The sequence below is a fragment of the Sceloporus undulatus genome, chromosome 3, assembly GCF_019175285.1.
Source record: "Sceloporus undulatus isolate JIND9_A2432 ecotype Alabama chromosome 3, SceUnd_v1.1, whole genome shotgun sequence".
Lineage (NCBI taxonomy): Eukaryota > Metazoa > Chordata > Lepidosauria > Squamata > Phrynosomatidae > Sceloporus > Sceloporus undulatus.
In genome coordinates, this window is record NC_056524.1 from 134,255,437 (window position 1) to 134,275,163 (window position 19,727).

Here is a 19,727-nt window from a genome sequence, read left to right on the forward strand (position 1 = left end):
TCATCATCATCATCATCATCATCATCATCATCATCATCATCATCATCATCATCCCTTGACTTGCAAACTTTGCTTCTATTAATGTAGGCTAAGATAACACGTTTTCTTTGCTAGCTCATGTTCACTTTATGATCCCACCAGACAAATTTGATAATGAATCCCACTACCTGATCATCTAAACCACCGATTAAAAAAACAGAACCCTGTGACACCCCACTTCAGACTTCCTTCCAGTCTGAAGCACAGCCATTGATGACAACTCTTTGAGTACAGTTTTCGAGCCAATTATGGACCCATCTGGTGGTGTTTCCATATATTATGAAACGCTTTTCTGAAATCCAGCTAAATGATATTCACAGCATTCCCAACATCTAATACATTAGTGATGTGACTTTAAAAAAAAGATATAAAGTTAGTTTGACAGGATTTGTTCTTGCAAACCCAAGCTGGGCTCCTACTAATCACTGTATGAGACATCAAGATACATCCAAACTGGCTTCTGTATAATCTGTTCTGACCAGCCTGTAGTTGTCTAGATCTTCTTTTTGCCCCCTCCCTCTCTCTCTGTGTCTAAAGAAAAGAACAATGTTAGTTCATTTCCAGTCCCTTTACCCATTCTCTGGGTTTTCTCAAAAAATGATGGCAAGTGGTTCTCTGAGTACATCGCCAAATTCCTTCAATATTCTGGGATGTGGTTCACCTGGTCCTGAAGATCTGAACTTAATTTGGTTATGATTTCTGACTTCTTCTTGTCAATCTTGTTGCAACCCAAATTCCTTATGAAGGTCACTGATTATGGGCATGACAGACAGACAGACAGACATTGAAGAAAAGGGTGCATAGAAATCACGAAGTTGAAATAGGACAGAAGAACTAGAAGGCTTGGGAAAGAGATACACCAACAGATTTGTGCACCCCTGTTTCATAAGCAGTGGAAAGGGGTAAAAGTCAATCTCCCAGCTTGAAAAAGGTCCCCCCTGTCTTTTTCTCAGTGATCAATGTGCTGCTGTGCTGACATATCTGTTGGCTGAGGAAAATAGCAGAAGAGCTTTTATCATGAAGCCACCTGCTTGACAGCGAGCCAACAAGTTTTTAATGACTACGGTGGATTTGTTATCCAAGGAGGTCTCCATTCCATGAGAAAGGAAGGCAAGAAGCTTCTAGGCAAGTGTTCCAGTGATGCTTAATCTGAAAGTGCTACAATTGGATATGTCTCTTCCCAGAATTAAATGATGGGTTATGAGCACATCTCTTAAATTGTTGTTAGGGATGTAACTCTTGATGAGCCACACATACTATTCCATCAATCCCACCACAGTATTTCAGGTGATCCCAGTCTTAATGACCTCAATGTAATTATCTCAAACATGGATTCATACTTGGCTGAGATAAAGAGGAATCAAACTCAAATCTCCAACCACTATTCTTTGCAGTATCCACAGCATATACATACTATTGTGCCCTCCCCGGGCTATTATACCTTGACTGAGTGGTAGAGCTGGGTGAAAACAGTTAACTCTATTCATCATCTTGGGAATAACCCTTGGAGGTAAATTCTAAGAATCTAAGAAGCAGACAGGATTGGGAAGATATAATGGGCAGTCATAAAGTCACAATGTATTTCCCCCCTCTTTCTCCTGACTACTGAGCAGTAACAAAGGGACTGCAGTCAAAGTCTCAGGTAAGGTCTTATACTTCCAAAGATTACAGATGCTATTATTTTGTCTTGAACTAAATCTGTTGAAGATCCCATTAATTCACATCAACAGTCAAACTGCTTGTACTAGCAAAATACCTCTGCTCATTATTTTCTTGTGTCATCTGAGGAATGTTGAGCAAGATCATATCAAGGCCATGAAAACTCATTTCATTTTTGACCCTCTATATCCTTTGGGCTACCAGGATATTTATTCATTTTTCTATTGAATTTCTAAAGGAACATTGTATAGCTACGACACCAAAACAGGAAAAGGTTGAAGAATGGTTTCCTTTAAATTGATTCCTATTGAAATAAAGTATATAATAGCAAAGAGGTCAAGACCATACCTAGCCCATATCTTTGCTTTCAGTTCTTCATAAATAGCTCAGATGCATTGAGATTGGTTCTTATATTGCTAAGAGTTTCCATTTTAATCAAAATGTATGTTTTGCAGCCTAGCGCCCCCCCCCCCCAAAAAAAAAACCCTGCCAAAGCTTTAATAGCCTGGCTGTGTTCCACAGCATTTCCATAACAAATAATAATGGCAACATATCTTCAATGAGTAAATGCTTTAAGGGCTGCTTCTATTTTACCATCCTTTGGAAAGAGGGCAGCTAGATTGGCAGAAATTTCATAGGCAAGGTTTTGTAAACTGAGCTGTTATTTTATAGAGATGCGTTAAAGAGTTCTTATGAAATCAACTTGTGCCTTGTGGATATCTCCATGGTCAAAGTTTGCAGATGTGAGACAGATACTAGAAAGTACATCTAGATGTATTTTGTCTAATCCCACTTCAATAAAGCTTCAGGTCTGATTTTGGTACTGGAATGGCCTTAGTCACACTAGGTGATAGCCTCTCCTGACAAAATAGGGACAACACTATTAGTTCTCCTTGAATTCTTAGTAGCTTGTGATACCTCCAATCTTAGTATTCTCTGGAATAGTTCTCTGAGTCAGGAATTAGTAATATGGTATTACAGTTCTGCTTTTAATAGCAAGGTCATCTCCAGATAGATGCTATGAAAAATAGTGTTGTTTCTTACAATCCACCTGCATTTTTGTCTCATACTTGGTTTGTATCAGGTTGGCAAGATCTTATGAGATTCTTTTCCTCACACGGAAATTTGTGCACATTTTCTATATATATTGTCCATAATGTATTTATACACTTTACATCATGTATTTGTTGTTATTGTTGTGTGCCTTCAAATACCTTATGACAACCCTAAGGCAAAATTATCATGAGATTTTCTTGGCAAGATTTGTTCAGAGTTGGGGTTACCTTTCACCTTTTCCATATTAACTGAAATGTGCATGTATTTTGATTTATATGGATGTTTGGTTTATGTGTGGTGGTGGTAATGCAGATATATTTTTCACAATATTAGTAATCAGGTTTTTAGTATGAAATGAATTACTTTGGCAGGAATTTCAAATCACCAAAATTCTTTTCCATCCCTAATGGATAATGTCTATTGAGTTTGAACAACAGTAGTCCACATATCTCCACCTTGTTTTTCATTAACATTTAAGTTTTTATATTCAGCTGCTGGAAGAGGCTGACAAATATAGAGTAACCAGTACTTCAAAGAAACCAATTTCCCTTCCTAGATTGGTAAAGGTGGTCTGACCAGGTACTACAGAGCTGCAAAATGTTTTAATGTTTTACTAATGATTTTAAAGTAGATTCATAGCTGCCTTGGAATCATATTCAGGGGCGAAAGGAGGGTTGTCAGATTCTAACTGATTTATAATAAATCAGTAAAACGAATACAATCTTATCCAGCTGAAGATATCTTTATAAAAAAATTTGTTAACTGTACACCTGAGGATTGTATCACAGAGCATTGGAGTGTCTGGTCTCATCTCTATTTTTTAAGTTGGATGTTTTATGTTAAATAACTCCATCATCTCACTTTGCCAGCTGTAAAATAAGAGAAACACAGTAATTTCAATGGCAGGTCTATGTTTTGCACCAGAGATGTAAAGAACATTCATCTGTTTTCAAGTTTTCAAGAACAAAAATCATGATTGATAGAAATAGTGAGATTATTTGTTGTTTGGGATCTTTTCAGCACAAAATTTACCTGTGTTTGCCAAAATTGTGAAAATGGTATTCTGTTCTCTGTGTTACAAACAAAAAACTCATAAGTTACTTTCACGGAAAGACCAGATCAAACTGGTTAAATTTGGTTCTTAAACTGAACAACACAGTCCAGGGTTATTCAAACCAAACTGGAAATTTGAATATCAAAAGTGAATAGGGAATAGCAAGATTGTGTTCCATCATCATGAAATTATGAGGAAAACACCAAGATGGCATGATGCCAAGAGGAAAAGAAGGCTACTGAGTCTGGGTCATTGGCAGTTTTAACATCCAGGGCAATAACCCACACTCTCTCTCCAATTGCAGTGCTCATAGGGGGGTATTTATGAGGTCATGCTAGTTATATGGTGAAAGATCAGTGTTTGGGCAGTTGCTGAATGTTGCATGGTTTTTCATAGAATCATAGAGTTGGAAGAGACCACAAGGGCCATCCAGTCCAACCCCCTGCCATGCAGGAAATCCAAATCAAAGCATCCTCAGCAGATGGCCATCTAGCCTCTGCTTAAAGACCTCCAAGGAAGGAGACTCCACTACACTCTGAGGGAGTGTGTTCCACTGTCGAACAGCCCTTACTGTCAGGAAGTTCTTCCTAATGTTGAGTTGGAATCTCTTTTCCTGTAGCTTGCATCCATTGTTCTGGGTCCTGTTCTCTGGAGCAGCAGAAAACAAGCTTGCTCCCTCCTCAATATGACATCCCTTCAAATATTTAAACAGGGCTATCATAACACCTCTTAACCTTCTCTTCTCCAGGCTAAACATCCCCAGCTCCCTGAGTCATTCCTCATAGGGCAAGGTTTCCAGACCTTTCACCATTTTAGTCACCCTTCTCTGGACACGCTCCAGTTTCTCAATGTCCTCTTTGAATTTTGGTGCCCAGAACTGGACACAATATTCCAGGTGGGGCCTGACCAGAGCAGAATACAGTGGCACTATTACTTCTCTTGATCTAGACACTATACTTTTATTGATTCAGCCTAAAATCGCATTGGCCTTTTTAGCTGCCACATCGCACTGTTGACTCATGTTCAACTTGTGGTCTACTTGGACTCCCAGATCCCTTTCACATGTAGTTTCATTCAGCCAGGTGTTCCCTATCCTATATCTGTGCATTTCATTTTTCTGCCCTAAGTGCAATACCTTACATATCTCTGTGTTGAATTTCATTTTGTTAGCTTTGGCCCAGCTTTCTAGTCTATTCAGATCATTTTGAATGTTGATCCTGTCCTCTGGAGTATTAGCTATTCCTCCTAATTTGTTGTCATCTGCAAATTTGATAAGTATTCATAGCCATTTTTAGGTGCCATAGTTTTTCAGTGTGATTTTTTTAAAACAAAAATGTTTGCTATCTGTCTGCAGTTTTGCATTAATTTAATCTGCCATATTTATCATTATATCACCCATTTTATTCACATTGTGAAGCAAAACGAACACCATTATTTTATTGCCCGCGTCATTCATGTTGAACAAGGAAGCAAACCATTACATTTACTTTCTAATAGAGTTCCTCATTACTTATATATCATTTACAGTTTGAACAATGGTCTTGTCCACACTACAGAAACAATCCAGTTCGATACTGCTTTAACTGCCCTGGCTTGGGAATGTTGGGGAATTGTAATTTGCTGTGGCACCACAGCTCTCTGAAAGGTAAGGCTAAATTAATCACAGTATTACAGTTACCAGAATTCCCTATTACTGAGCCAGGGCAGTTAAAGCAGTGTGGATTGGACCAATTATTTAATAACATATCTGACATTACATTATATCTGACATTAGTTTAACTTAATCAATTATGAAGTATTTCTTCAGTAGTTATACAAATCCAGAGGGAAGCACACTGCTTAAATTCTACCCCAGTAAGACTCATAAGAGGCCATAGCTCTGGCAGTAATAGTGGGAGCAAGATTGATTTATTCTCAGGAATATATGTACAATCTCAGTATTGTGGTAATGGGAACAAGTATGTTTCCATAGCCAAGAAGACTATGTTTGACTTGACGATGATAGGCAGATAGGATGCAGCAGCAGTATCACCATAAGCATGGCAATTTGGCAGCTCCTAAAATGGACAGCAAGGAGTGGCATTCATGACAGAAAAGACAATTACTTGGGACATGTTGAGATTGAAGTGGATCCCACAATTGCTGCATGCTTTCCTGTAATCAGGAAGAAATAAGAAGAGGTAAATTTCTGGGTCATTGTAGCATCAGCTGCTGCCATGACACCTGAAGAGACAGCACCTAGTCATCTTATTGGGGACAGAGGCATAGAGATCAATGCAGTTAGGTACTTCAACACTGAACTTCTGGGGCATTTGCAGGACATGTTCCCTGCAGACCTAGGAGACTGTACAGCCTAGAAAAGTGTCTTGAAAATATTTATTTTGTTGTTGTTCTGCTTTACCACTTAATCTGCCTGCCCCCCTGCCACCTACCCAGATCCCATTCAGTGACCACAGAACTGTCTTTCTGTGAAATACTTTAACTTTGACCATGCCATTTGGTCTTTGCTGTATTATTCAGTCCATCAGCAGTTCTATTCTGAACCTTTCACTTTCTGTTTACAGTAGAATACTAACAAGGAGTGTGACTGCACAGGCCAAATATGTTACATTCTGCCCATGGATTGGGTCTCTTTCCACCTTGGCACTCATCTGTCCAATGTGGTGATAGTTGGGTGTTCAGATGTCTGTCCACCACTACACTGTGGAGCTGCCACCGCCACCACTACCACTAACTCACCCCACTGTTGCCCATGAGAGCAGAAATAGAGTGTCAGGCTTTTTACCCACTTGGGGCCTGAAGGAGAATGGTAGAGGCAATGTCAGGTAATGTGGTCTCAACTACCAGCTGTCGCAGTGTGATTTCTGGGAAACTCTGCTGCAAGGAACCAGTTATTTAAAATTGGACTAGGGGCTATTTGGGCTGGAGTCAGGGCAGATCTGCTGAAACGTTATTTGATACACTGTTTCCAGCCTGGGACCATTAGCCTGCATCATCTGAATAAGATAACACCAGACTGGAGATGCAGGGGTGGGGATAGTCCTTTTGACCCATGTGTATAGTCCTGGGGTTTTATCAAATAGACAGACAGTGCCTGCCTCTACAAAGTATCTTTGATTTAGCCATTTGCTGCTCCCCACTATTCCTCTTCACTTGCCTGCCCCATGTAATACTTTCATCCATCCTAAAACATCCTCTTGGGTGGACCTTTTCAGCTGTACATGTTGTGAATGCTATATGGGCTCTAGAAAGCAACCTCCTACACTGTGGGAATAGTACCAGGACAAAAACAGTGCGAACTGGAAAAAATGATCACTGGACTGAGGCAACAGTACGAATCAAGTTTAAAAAACTTGATTTTTGTTTCTCATCCTTGATGAAAGAGGGAATCTTCACACACTGAGATACCCTATCAAAAATAAAAAAATTGGTTTTTATGCTTTTTATATAATTGAATAAACGAGGCCCAAAATGCAGAGATTAACCATTTTTGCAGTATGTCTCTATGTGCTGAAAAATCCTTTGCCTTAGTATTCCTATACATCCCTATTCTAGATGTATTAATTGGTGTCGGTATGACACATAGAACATATGTTCAGAAATTAGAATGTAGATAAAAGTTACAAATAACTTTTTATATGGAATTGTGATGGAGATTTTTAAAACAAAAACCTGCCATATAGAACATATATAGTGTCATGGCTTAGAAGTATTCAATGCATCCAGTATATCAATTACTATCCAAAGAGCAATTGCATCTTCTGTGGATAATTTAATGTCCTTGGTAAAGTATATTGATTGACCTGACCTCTTTACAAGGAAAGCAAACACAATTTACAGTGGCATTTGATTCATATTCACTCTACTGAGAGTTCAGTTTTCTACAAGATCATTCTAGCAAAGCAGAGTTTCATCTTCCAAAGAATGTGATTTGGAGAGTGTGGAATTGCTGATCCAGGATTTTCATCGAACGGTCTTGCATATGCCAAGGCGAAATTGGAAAATTATTTAGACACACAGTAACTGCAACAGCTCTGACCCCAACTGAAAAACAGTTGAAGCATCTACTTGCTCTAGTGACCAAATTAACAGCCATGACAAAATATCAGCAGAGTTTGGACAAGTTGCCTTTTGGACTACAATTCCCAGAATCCCCAGTCAACTTGACCACATGTGGATTCTGGGAGAAGTAGTCAAAAAAGTAAGATTTCCAAGTTCTAATGCTTAGATCCTTCCTTTTGTATCTTGATCCTTTCCCTCTACTAATACAGCAGCCATAGTCTGCAAACATTATGTGGTTTTGTTGAACATCCTTCAAGTCTGCAGTTGTTGCAGCACAGCCCTGAAGGAAAATGGAAATTGAGTGGAGAAGTGCAGATGTTTCCACCTGAGCAATATGTGCTTCAGTTACAGCAGCCAGAGTGAGAACTGCATCACCCAATTTTTTGTGACTATAGTGGGGATGGTGATAAGTTTTTGAAATATTTGGAAAAATATGTGTGTGTTTGTGTGTGTTTGTGTGTTGCTCATGTGTTGAGAAACCCTTATGAGATGACAAGAACTGTAACAGTTCAGGACTTCGTGTATGCAAAATCTACATGTGGTTGTTTTTTCACAGAAAACAGTATTTTCTATACTGAAAATGATGTTTCCTGTACAGAAAATAATGTAGTTTGGTTTTATACACATAGTAGTTTAGTGCGCAAAACAGCATTTTCTGTGCAGAAAATAATACTCATGAAATGTTAATGCTATTTCCTGTGCAGAAAATTCTCTTTCCTCAAATAAAATATTGTTTCCCAGGCAAAAACACCATATGCAAATTTTATACAGAACAATTCTTGAACTGTGAATAATCTTAGAAAATGCATAATTTGAGAAGACCTTCTCACAGCAGGAAGAAATGAGCTGAAGTTATTTGTTGGTCTAGATCATTAACAAAGGAACACAACTATCAATAACTTTTCTGCCACGTTATTTTTGACCCTTTAATTCAGGGTTGTTTGGTTTTTACCATTCATAATATTAATAAAATTGTGGCTTTTGGAACATTCTTCAGAATGAATCGCTACCATTTGAATTTGTCAAATTAAATTATTACAACCATCAACAGCAGAGAAAGGACCATGTTGCATCTGCTGCTGTACAATTATTCAAGATGAAAATAAGGCATGGTAAAAATAAGTCAAGATGACAATCTCATATCAGAACATCATTGGATAGTACTTAAAACAAACAAACAAACCAAACCACAAAAGAGTGATACCAGCCAAAATGCATAAAAGCACACAATGGATAAACACACCGTGGATAAACACATAATGAAAGGTGAATCTCATGATATATTCAAGTCTTTTAGTACAAATCTCAAGTCAAACTCTAGTCTCTACCTTCAGGTTTCAAAGTGAGTCTCAAGTCTTTGAAGGATACTTTCAAGTCAAGTCTCAAGTTGAGTCTCAAGTCTAGGAGCCAACTTTAACAGAAAAAGAAGAAGAATGACTGTGTTTCTTAGAGGGAACAGCAAACATGTTAGGCGATAGTCTTAAGGTGGGGGTTGAGGTCTGCTTGGCAGCCTATCCTCACTGCACATGACATGAAATAAGCCTTCCAAAATTTTTCAGAACCTTTAGAAGGATCCTTCTGCTTCAAGCTCATTGCATAATGCATTTGCTATTACCTTCTGAAAAATATGCCCCACATTTTGGGGTGGGTCTTGCCTGCCTCTTGAAGTGAATGGCACCAACAAGTCAGTCACTAAAAATATGCAGGTCTCAAGTCAAGTCAATGTGTCATTTTTGCCAGATCAAGTCAAAGTTACATCATTGAAGTGACCTGAGTCCAACTTAAATCCAAGTCAATTCATTCAAGTCTACATCACTGGTGAATCCGATGTAAGAGTTCAGTCCTAAAAGTCATTGACATGGATGAATGATTCTGACAGTTACCTTTAATCCATATTTGATTGGATTATTTCTATTTTGTTAGACAGTGGCGGGGTACAGACCGCCGCTTTGCGGTGCTCTGCCGCCGCCGGCAAAAGGTCCGCGGGGGAGCCGGAGCCTTCAGACGGCCCGACTCCTGCGCGGACCGAAAAAAGAAGCTCCAAAATGGAGCTTCTTTTTGTGTCGCGTTTGCGACGTAGCGAGGCACCAGGGGCGCGCTCGCTACGTCAGCAGCGGCACGACACGTCTGGACGCTAAGCGTCCGATACGCAAAGATGGCGGCGCCCATGTAGAAAGGGCGCCGCCATCTTGTACGCATTGACTACGTATTAGGGTTAGGGGGGTGCGGAAGCACCGCCCCTTCCTAACCCTAATACGTATTCAATACGTATTTTTTGGCGGTTTGTAACCCGCCAGTGAAAAGTTTTGTAAATTCCAATTTAAAAATGAGCCAAAAATGATATTTTCATGTATTCTCTATTTAAGACAACTTATTTTTAATGAAGACTACATGAGAAGGATACATGATTTGGCTAAATCTGAAGAATAATAAGGGGCGGGGGCTTATATGTTTTTAAGTTATTTATTCCAGCAGGCTCATCCCTAATTGGATCACTGGGACCAACATTTCTCAGACAAGAGTCAGATTGGAATAAACTGCTTCATCAGACTCAGAGAAACCTCTTGGCTCCTGATACAGTGGTACCCCGGGATACGAATTACCCAGCTTACGAATTTTTCGGGATACGAAAAAATCCCATAGGGATTTATTGTTTCGGCTTACGAAGGTTTTTTCGGGTTACGAAAAAACCTCGGCGCTATTTTCAATGGAGCCGCGGCGGAGCTGCGGCTTTTTTTCCATTAGCGCCTATGGCAATTCAGGTTACGAAGGTTTTTCGGGTTACGAAATTAGCCGCGGAACGAATTAATTTCGTAACCCGAGGGAGCACTGTATTTTCTGATTTCATGACAGGCACTAGCTTTAGTGCTCCTCTGCCCATTTACAGCACAGTGGTACAGTGGTAAAGTACATATAACTCCTCTTTTAGTAAGCTTTCATAGAGAAAGTAGATGGCTGGTACTATGGGACATTTACTGTATATACTCATGCATATGTCTAGACATTTTAGTCAAAGAATCAGCCCCCAAAACCTGGGGTGATTTATCAATAGGTTAATGTAACCACTAAGAAATTAGACACATTAAATTTCTGGGAATGTTTCCTATTTGTCAAGTGTAATTCTATTTCTCAGTTTTATTGATTACACTCATCTTGCCATATCTACATCTCTAGTGATTGTTTTGCTGGCAAACAATTCATCTTTATGACTGGCACCTAAGGATAGGTTTAAATCACAGAACAAGTTACCCCTAGTAAATTATGGGATGATCATCTTATAACATTAGTCCTTTGACAAGATCTAGATTCTATTATGGGATAGAAGGATTTTGTTATTCTTTGGTATGATTCTCATTTAACTCAAAACATTTTAGTAGAAGTCCAGGACAGACAATACTGAATCTGTTTTCATTTTCAAAGAGCAATTATTTTATCACCTATATTGATAGCAAAACAGATAATATGCTATTTCAATTTGCATCACTGAATGCAATGGCAGTAGTTGTGACATAAACAACTAGAAAAATTAAAATTTTACTGTTCAATTACCATATCATATGCCTAAAATATTTACATGTAAATAGTTTCATATGATTAAAGTGAAAATTTGGTAAAATGTGATGCTTTTAAAGAAAAGTTTAAAAGAATTTTTAAACATATATTAATTAAATTAAACATTAAACTATACATTCTAATTTGTTGCTTTGTCAATCCAAGAAAGAAGCTCTTACTAAATGGAATTATTTTGGGAACCATATATGTTCCAGTGTGGTAACAGTATTGCAGCCTATCCAGCTTTTGTCGAATAAGTTATTTCTAATCATAAGGAGCACAGATATCAATAACAATTCACTTTAACAGTAAGTTCTAAAAATCTTTTAAGGGAAATCTAGTTTTGCATTCACCCCATTTTTCATATTTTTCATTCCAGCAATGCAACAATGTCTCTTTCACTTCACTAATATGCTTTTTTCCTTCCTCTCAATTGTTTTCATTTGCATTTAGTGGCATCATTAGGTAAACAAACATAATTGGCTACATAGTAATTTGACATCTTCATCTTCAAGGTGAGGTTTCAGATTGCCTGAGACCACCTTTATAACTCACCCAAAGAAGAACAAAGCAACAGTAGCAAGGAGTAAAAATAGCAGCAAAGCAGATGTAATCAGGAAAAACATGGTTCTGATATGAATTAAAATGGTGAATAGCTACCAAAGAAAAGTGCTTACTGAGTAATATTTCAACTGCCCCCAAATAACTGTTTTCTAGCTAAAAATAAATAACTGGAAAATATTCAGAGAATATCTAATTGCTTCAGACAAATCCATATTATTGTCAGAGAAGAGGGACTAAGCAACGGTTCTATACAGAGGTGAAGTAGATGATCTGTGGCCACCCCAGCTGCAATCACTCCAGGACTGCAGTGACCAGATGCTCCAGTCCTGAAGCCAGCTGCTGCTCTTGACCCCAATGGAACACTGGCAGGAGCAGCTTTTCTCCACTCCTTTTTGGGCCAGCTTCAGGCCATGTTAGCCAGTCCAGAGTGGCTTCCGGCTGCCTTGGGGGCATGCATCATTTGAATGCCACATCCCCAAAGTGCCCAGAAGGTGCTTTATTTGGGCTGTCTGCTTCATACCACAGTATTTGAGCCAGGTCTTTCTGCCATGCTTTCTTGGCAATTTTAACAATACTTTTATCTTGAGAAAGATCTCAAAATGCTACTTAAGTTTAGACTAAATGAGACAGCTTAATTATATTTAGTCTAATTCAGTATAATATTTCCTTTATATATTAGTAGTCAATACAATATAAATATATAAACACATGTGCCTATACTAGCATAGCATAGTGGTTTTAATGTTGGACTGTGACTCTGGAGACCAGGGTTTGATTCCTAGCTCAGCCCTGAAACTCACTTGCTGAGCTTGGGCAAGCCAAGAGCTCTTATCCTCAGGGGAAGGCAATGACAAACCTCCTCTGAATAATATTTTGCCAAGCAAATCACATGTTAGGTTCACCTTTGTTGTAAGCTGCTTTTGAATCAATCTCAACCCATGGTGAGCCAGTGAATGAGACGCCTCCAAAGCCCCTTATCCTTACCTCCCTGCTCAGGTCCTGCAGGTTCAGACCCCTGGTCTTCCTGAATGAGTCTATCTATCTGACATGTGGTCTTCCTCTCTTTCTACTTCACTTTCCCCAGCATCATTGTCATTTCTAATGAGTCATGCCTTAGGTTCCCCATAAGTCAGAAATGATTTGAAGGTGCACAACAAGAACAAATATATATACATTATAAAGGCTACTTTTTAAAAAGGTTATTAGCAGTCATTTCTAACTGCAAATTCTCAAGCTTTCTCAAGCTGCTAATTAAAGGGAAAAGAATGTTAGCATTTGAATGGAAGTTATTCACTGTGACATATAAATGTGGAAAACTAAATGGAATAACATTGTGTTTGTTAAAGGGTATATCAAGTGTCCTTGTATGGTTGTCATAATATTTATTAATACTGTGCTGATCCTTCCATTTATAAGGGTTTATGCTTGGAAGGAACTGTTTAGCAAAAATGTTGTCATCCATGTGTTCTTCTTTATGGAAGAAACGGACATGGAAAGAGACTTCCACTACCAAGAGAGATTGGCACTTAACTAGTCAGCAGGAGTACAGGTCATATCAGCTTATGACATATTATTTAGTTAATATATCATGTCAGATTCTGTACTAACTCAACTTGACTTACACATGAAATCTCTTCAAAGATGGTACACTGGCTTCAGTACCCAGTTTTCTATGTTTATTAAGGGAAACAGATTCCCTTGGATATATGACCTGCACATCGCTGGGCACAAAACTGGCTGGTTTTATGGAGCAGGTGGGTTTTTAGTCTCCTTTTAACTTGTTTATGTTTTCTGTGATTTTATATTATGTTTTGTATTGTATGTATTTTATGTGATTTTATATATAGACATTTTAATTGTTTGAATTCTGTCACAATTTTAAAGGTTTTATCTGTGAGCTGCATTGGGTCCCTCCAGGGAGAAAGGCAGGATATAAATGAAATCAATCAATCAATCAAATAAGGTAGCCACTATCATAGTAGGAAAAAGTCTCCGCTTCTACACGTAACAAACTTATAAGTAAGCATTCCAAATACACTGGGTTTTAAATTCAGAATATGTTTTAATTTTATCATACCAAAGTGCAGCATGCCAGCCAACTCTTAAATTATGGCCCTTAAATTCCACTAATCTCACATCTCTAATCACTATCCATTTCTTCAGTCATAGAAAACAACAAGCCTAGTAATACAATCTGACATTAGGGATTGCAGAGCCAGTTCTTTCCTTAGCATCGTGCAATGTTTTAAATTTTATTCTTGGTTTCTTTGTATTCCAGACAAATCTAGAAATGACTTTCAGCCATTTCATAAAAGGTATTCCATTTCTTGCAATAGGGATCATTTGAAAAAGGAATAAAAGCCTTGGCAAAGCACTCACTTTTATTGCTACAATTCTACCCAGAAGGGATAGATTTAATTTTTCCCTTTTTTCTAGGTTTCATTTATTTTCAGATTTTTATAGTTGTTTTGAAACTGTTGTTCTTCGTTATCTGCATATGCTCTCAGTTTATATTGTTCTTTTCTACCCTCACCCCATATAACTCTGTCATAAGAGAGATTTTTCTCATTATGTTCCACATTCACCATGTCTTACCCATACAGGTTTATTAGTTTAGACTGTGAAGCATGCATAGTCTCAAAAATGATTAATACTTAACTGCTTACTATGATCTCTCCTAAAGTTACATAGGCACAAACTTTACCTCAAATAACATTTCAAATCTTCCCATCATTTGGGTATCTCAAAGTGAGTAGCGGTAACCTAGGACCTGTCTATGCTTTAAAAAAACAAACCTCATTCAGCCTGGATCAGCAGTGATCTGAATACACAATGTACAGGCCATTTCATGATGTATGTGGAATTTTTAGGCTGCTGAGGGCTTATTTCACACATAGTTTAAGGAAAAAAGAAGTATGGTTTTCTCCAGATTTTACCAGAAAATTTCAGATTTTGCTGGGGATCCTGTGGCAACCCTATCATGTCTTTTTTTTTGGGAGGAGGAGGGTGTTCAGAAGTGGTTTCCCATTGATTTCCCTTGAAGATGAGCACATGTGACTTGCCCATGTTCACTCAATGGCTTTCATGGCTTAGTAAGAAATCAAACCTTGATATCCAGAATCAATGTACAGCCCTGAGACTTTTCTTTCTTTGTGTAGATTTTTTTTCTTTTTGGCTCTGAAGTGTAATGAGTGTTATAAAATGAAAATGAACAACAACAACAAACTTTGTCAATGGTTTTCCAAGCTAATGTTTTACAATACCTTTCATCCAGATTATCCTCTGTCACATGAAAGCTCTCTCTCTCTTTTATGGAAGGCTACTGCTTTTTATCTGAACTGCCCACATTTCCTTTATGTTAGCTCCCACTGTGATGATGTTTGCCTTCAAGTTGTTTCCAATTTAGGTAGACATTATCACGGGGTCTTTTGGACATTTTTTAAAGATGTCTGAATTTAAATGTAATAATAAGATGTTGTTGTTGTTGTGTGCCTTCAAGTAATTTCTTACTTATGGTGACCCTATGGAGATCCTATCAAGGAGTTTTCTTGGCATGATTTGTTTAGAGGAGGTTTGCCCTCGCCATCCTCTGTGGCTGAGAGAATGTGACTTGCCCAAGGTCACCCAGTAGGTTTTCATAGTGAGGAGTGATTTGAACCCTGGTCCTCCAGAATCATAGTCCAGTGCTCAAAGCACTATCCCAAGTTGATTGTAGACTACACAACAAGTATACCTCCTTACTGAGACAGTATAGGTATGAAAGGATTATAGATTCCAGATCACTATGAGGTGAAATAGGAAAAATAGGATGGTAATGACATTAACTTAATAAGACAAGTAACTTAATAAAGTATATGGGTGATGCTTTCAAACAACTGAATTGAGATTTTAAGCAGGTGTGATTTGCAATAGGTATCAGTGATAGAAAGTCAACAATAGAGGGAAAGATAAATTGGCAGATGATGGAAAGGAAGTAATGTATGAATGTAGAGAGTATAAGGAAGTGATTGAAGGTCAGAGTAAGTGAATTAGGAAGTGCAAGAGAGATGAAGAGTTAATGAACTGAGGGTAAATGAGAGGATTTGAAAATGAAATAAAGATAAAGAGAACAGAGAAGAAAAAGAGAAAGATGAGAGAGAGAGAGAAGAGGGAAAGAGGGGAGGAGAGAAAAATGGATGAGTGTGTACTTGAAGAGGAAGGTAATAGAGAAAGGGAATAAGGAAAGGTATCGAATTGATGGAATAGAAAGAGAGAAGTAGTGGATGGCTGCCATCGCCAAATAGACCGATCAGATTAAATAATGATAGAATGTTAATGTAAAGTAGGATACAATGTATGTTGTGGTGGCATTCCTTTGGTAATGTATGTTATGGCATTTTATGATTGTGTAGTGTTTTTAAAATTAAAAATAATAATAAAGAAACACTACCCCATATTGGCTCTCATAACTCCAACTAAGCACCTCTTTTTATAGCTTTTTTCTGTGCAGCTTTCCAGGGAAGTCATATATTTCCTTTCCCCCAGGTTTCTAAAAAAACTAACTAGAAAGTTGAGAGATGAGAAATCAGATAAATTCTTAGAAATTTGGAACAAACTGATTAAATACCTAGAAAATGAATGGGGGCCACCTGACTACAAAACTGATAAAGATTTGATCAATTCAGAGTAAAAAATTGATACGGTGGAGAGTCAGTTTCACTAAAGGTAGTATACGTAAGAGATATTGTGTTACATGATGAAAAGATTCCCTTTGTAGATAACAGTGTTGATATCACAAATTAATGAATATAGTATAAATTGATGATAGATCTACCATTGTAATGGCGAGACTTGCAAGAAATATTGTTATGTTTTTGCTTGGATTTACAGTTTGGATTTATTATCCTTTGATTTTTTTCAGTGTAACGTGACAAACCAGTTTATTAATACGATGAGGAAAATGGGTTACGGAAGTTACAGGAAGTTTTGTTTTGAATACATGTTGTCAATGTTTAAGGGTATATGAGAACAAGAATCAAATTAGTGATAATTCTCCGTATATGTATACGTATATGTATTCTTCATAACCATTTGTTATTTTATATGGTGTATATGTATATTTTGTACATTTATATGTTTTAATTCTCAATGTTTCATATTTGTTTATTCATTTTGTATTTCACTATTTTAAATCAATAAAATATAATTTAAAAGAAATCCATCATGGTTATTCTTCACTTCCCCTAGTTGATTAACATGGAACATTAATAATGCTTAAAGTTGTACATCAGGTAGATTACTCAGATGACATGGACATTTCCTACCCCAGCAGTGTCTATGGAGGGTAAAAATGGCATAGAAAATCCTCACTTCATCTAGGTTTAATATGATTCTGTTCATTTTTTAAAAAAAATACTAAGCAAACATTTGCCTGGTTAGTACTAGCATGGAAGACTGTCACAGAATCTCATATATTTCCTGAGAGATCTTTGAGGTAAGAGCATGATGTAATTAAGATGGATTTTGCCTACTCTTAAGACATGCAGAAGAAAATATGTGTAATAAGAGAACTTATTTAAATCTACTTGGTTTACTCAGTTTACACAACTCAGCTTTTCATGATATAGACTCGGTATTTCAAAAGTGAAAAATCTTACTTTCTTTCCTCCTCCCTCTTTTCTTATTCTTCCTTTTTTTCTTTCTGGCAAGACTGCACATGGCTGCACTTGGCTCTGGCAAAACTGCTATGCCATCTTAACAGAGTAAATTTCATTTTGTGCTTTCCATGTCTCAGGATGATGCATTTAGAAATGTTCAAGAACACTGGCGAGGTGAATTATCCTTTATCTTAAAAGATGAAATTATATTATCTGCCATTTTACTCTTTTGTATGTTTGTTGGTTGTTGTTTTTTGTTTTGCTTCTTAAAATGCAAGGAATTTGGCCTGGGTTTAGAGAAACACTATAAAGAATAATGAAAGAATAAGTGATGAAACATCCTTCAGTTTAATAAAATACAGATATTGAAATGGAGTTCATAGTATTGTCATAGGGGGAAACATGAAGAAATTTGGAGAGAATGGAAAGGCGGAAAGATTTTGATTCCAGTATCATCAGCAAAACCTTCTTTATAATAATAATAATTCTTATTATATTAAAAGAAATTAGAAGGAAAAAATTACACAATGCAACTTCTCTCTCTCATATCAGTTTTCTAGAGACTAGGAACACAGGTTTAGGGACTGCCATTTTCTGGATTAAAATTGTCAGTACCATTCACTTTTATATATGCATTTTTTGTCAATAGCTTACTAAACAATTAACAGCTATTCTTCTTTCCTTTTGACAACTAGCCGTTTGTTACTTCTTCCTTGGCCCTTACTCCTTGATTCAGCAAAGAAGCCAAGCTTTTGAGCCAACAGTAATGATTCATGATGTTTTCCTGTTATCTGTACACATTTGCAAAAAGTATGATGTGTCCTTACTCTTTACACTAGGAAGAGGCCACTGCTTAGATGAATCGAGCAATGCATTCTACATGACAGGTCACAATTTGGGAATTACTGATGTTATTATATAATTCAGATTTCTAAGATATGACCCACATCTGTTTTAACAGAAAATACAGCATAAATGTTTGCAAAGTGTTCTTTATGTGTGCCTTACCTGAATATTCTAATAACACGGCTTATTCTTCAAGTCTAAAGGTTACCTCCCACAAGACAAGGGCTGCCTAAAGCCCTGGTGCTTAAAATGCATAGCTCCTTTTAAGATTGCTCATGAAAGGATTACAATTTTGTTTTGATATGTCCAGTTCTGCATGGCTGAGCATGTTTGTATGACTAAAAAGCCCATATTGCTTTGAAGGTAGCTGTAGCAAGTGTACAGGTTAAATAACTGGAGAACAAGCTATATTTATTCAACCTCTCTTATTTGTACCTCAAAAGGAAACCATTATCCTCAATAGTTTCAAACATTTCCTTTGAAGTTTCATGGATGCTTAATCTTATTTATTTAACAACTAATATGGACATTAAAATACTGTAATCTGAAAGCTTCCACTGAAGCAAATGAACTACATTTTCAAGAGGTCTCACATTGGCTCTGTTGCTCCATTTTTCCTTGAAAGCAATTTCAAAGCCAAAGCATAACCTTTCCTCTGCTATTCTAGTGGGAAGGTTAATGGTCAAGCTTCCTTTCTGAATTTTGATTGTGATTGTCATCAGTTTTGCCATTGTATTGCCACACTCCTTCAACAGAACTCACTAAAACAGTAAGTGTGGGTTGCTGGGGTGTGTAAATGTGTGTGTGCATGTGTGTGTATGTTAGTTTGATACCCAGGTAAGCATCCATTACCTTTTTAAGTAAAATACTACAAGATCCTTCCCCTACACCATAGGGTTACTCTTCTTTACAAGTTGCAAGGAAAACAAGTTCATTTGGAAAGTAGGCCAATCCCACCTGGCCTCCCCAAGGAACAGAGCCCTTCCTAGAAGGCATCTGGCTCCATCTTGGCCTCCGAGGGAAGAGAAGGTAGGCCAATCCCACGTGGCCTCCCCAAACAAACTGAGCCCTTCCCAGAAGGTATCTGGCTCCATCTTGTCCTCCGAGGGAAGAGAAGGTAGGCCAATCCCACCTGGCCTCCCCAAATGAACTGAGCCCTTCCTAGAAGGCATCTGGCTCCATCCTGCCTCCGAGGAAAGAGAAGGTAGGCCAATCCCACCTAGCCTCCCCAAACGAACTGAGCCCTTCCCAGAAGGTAT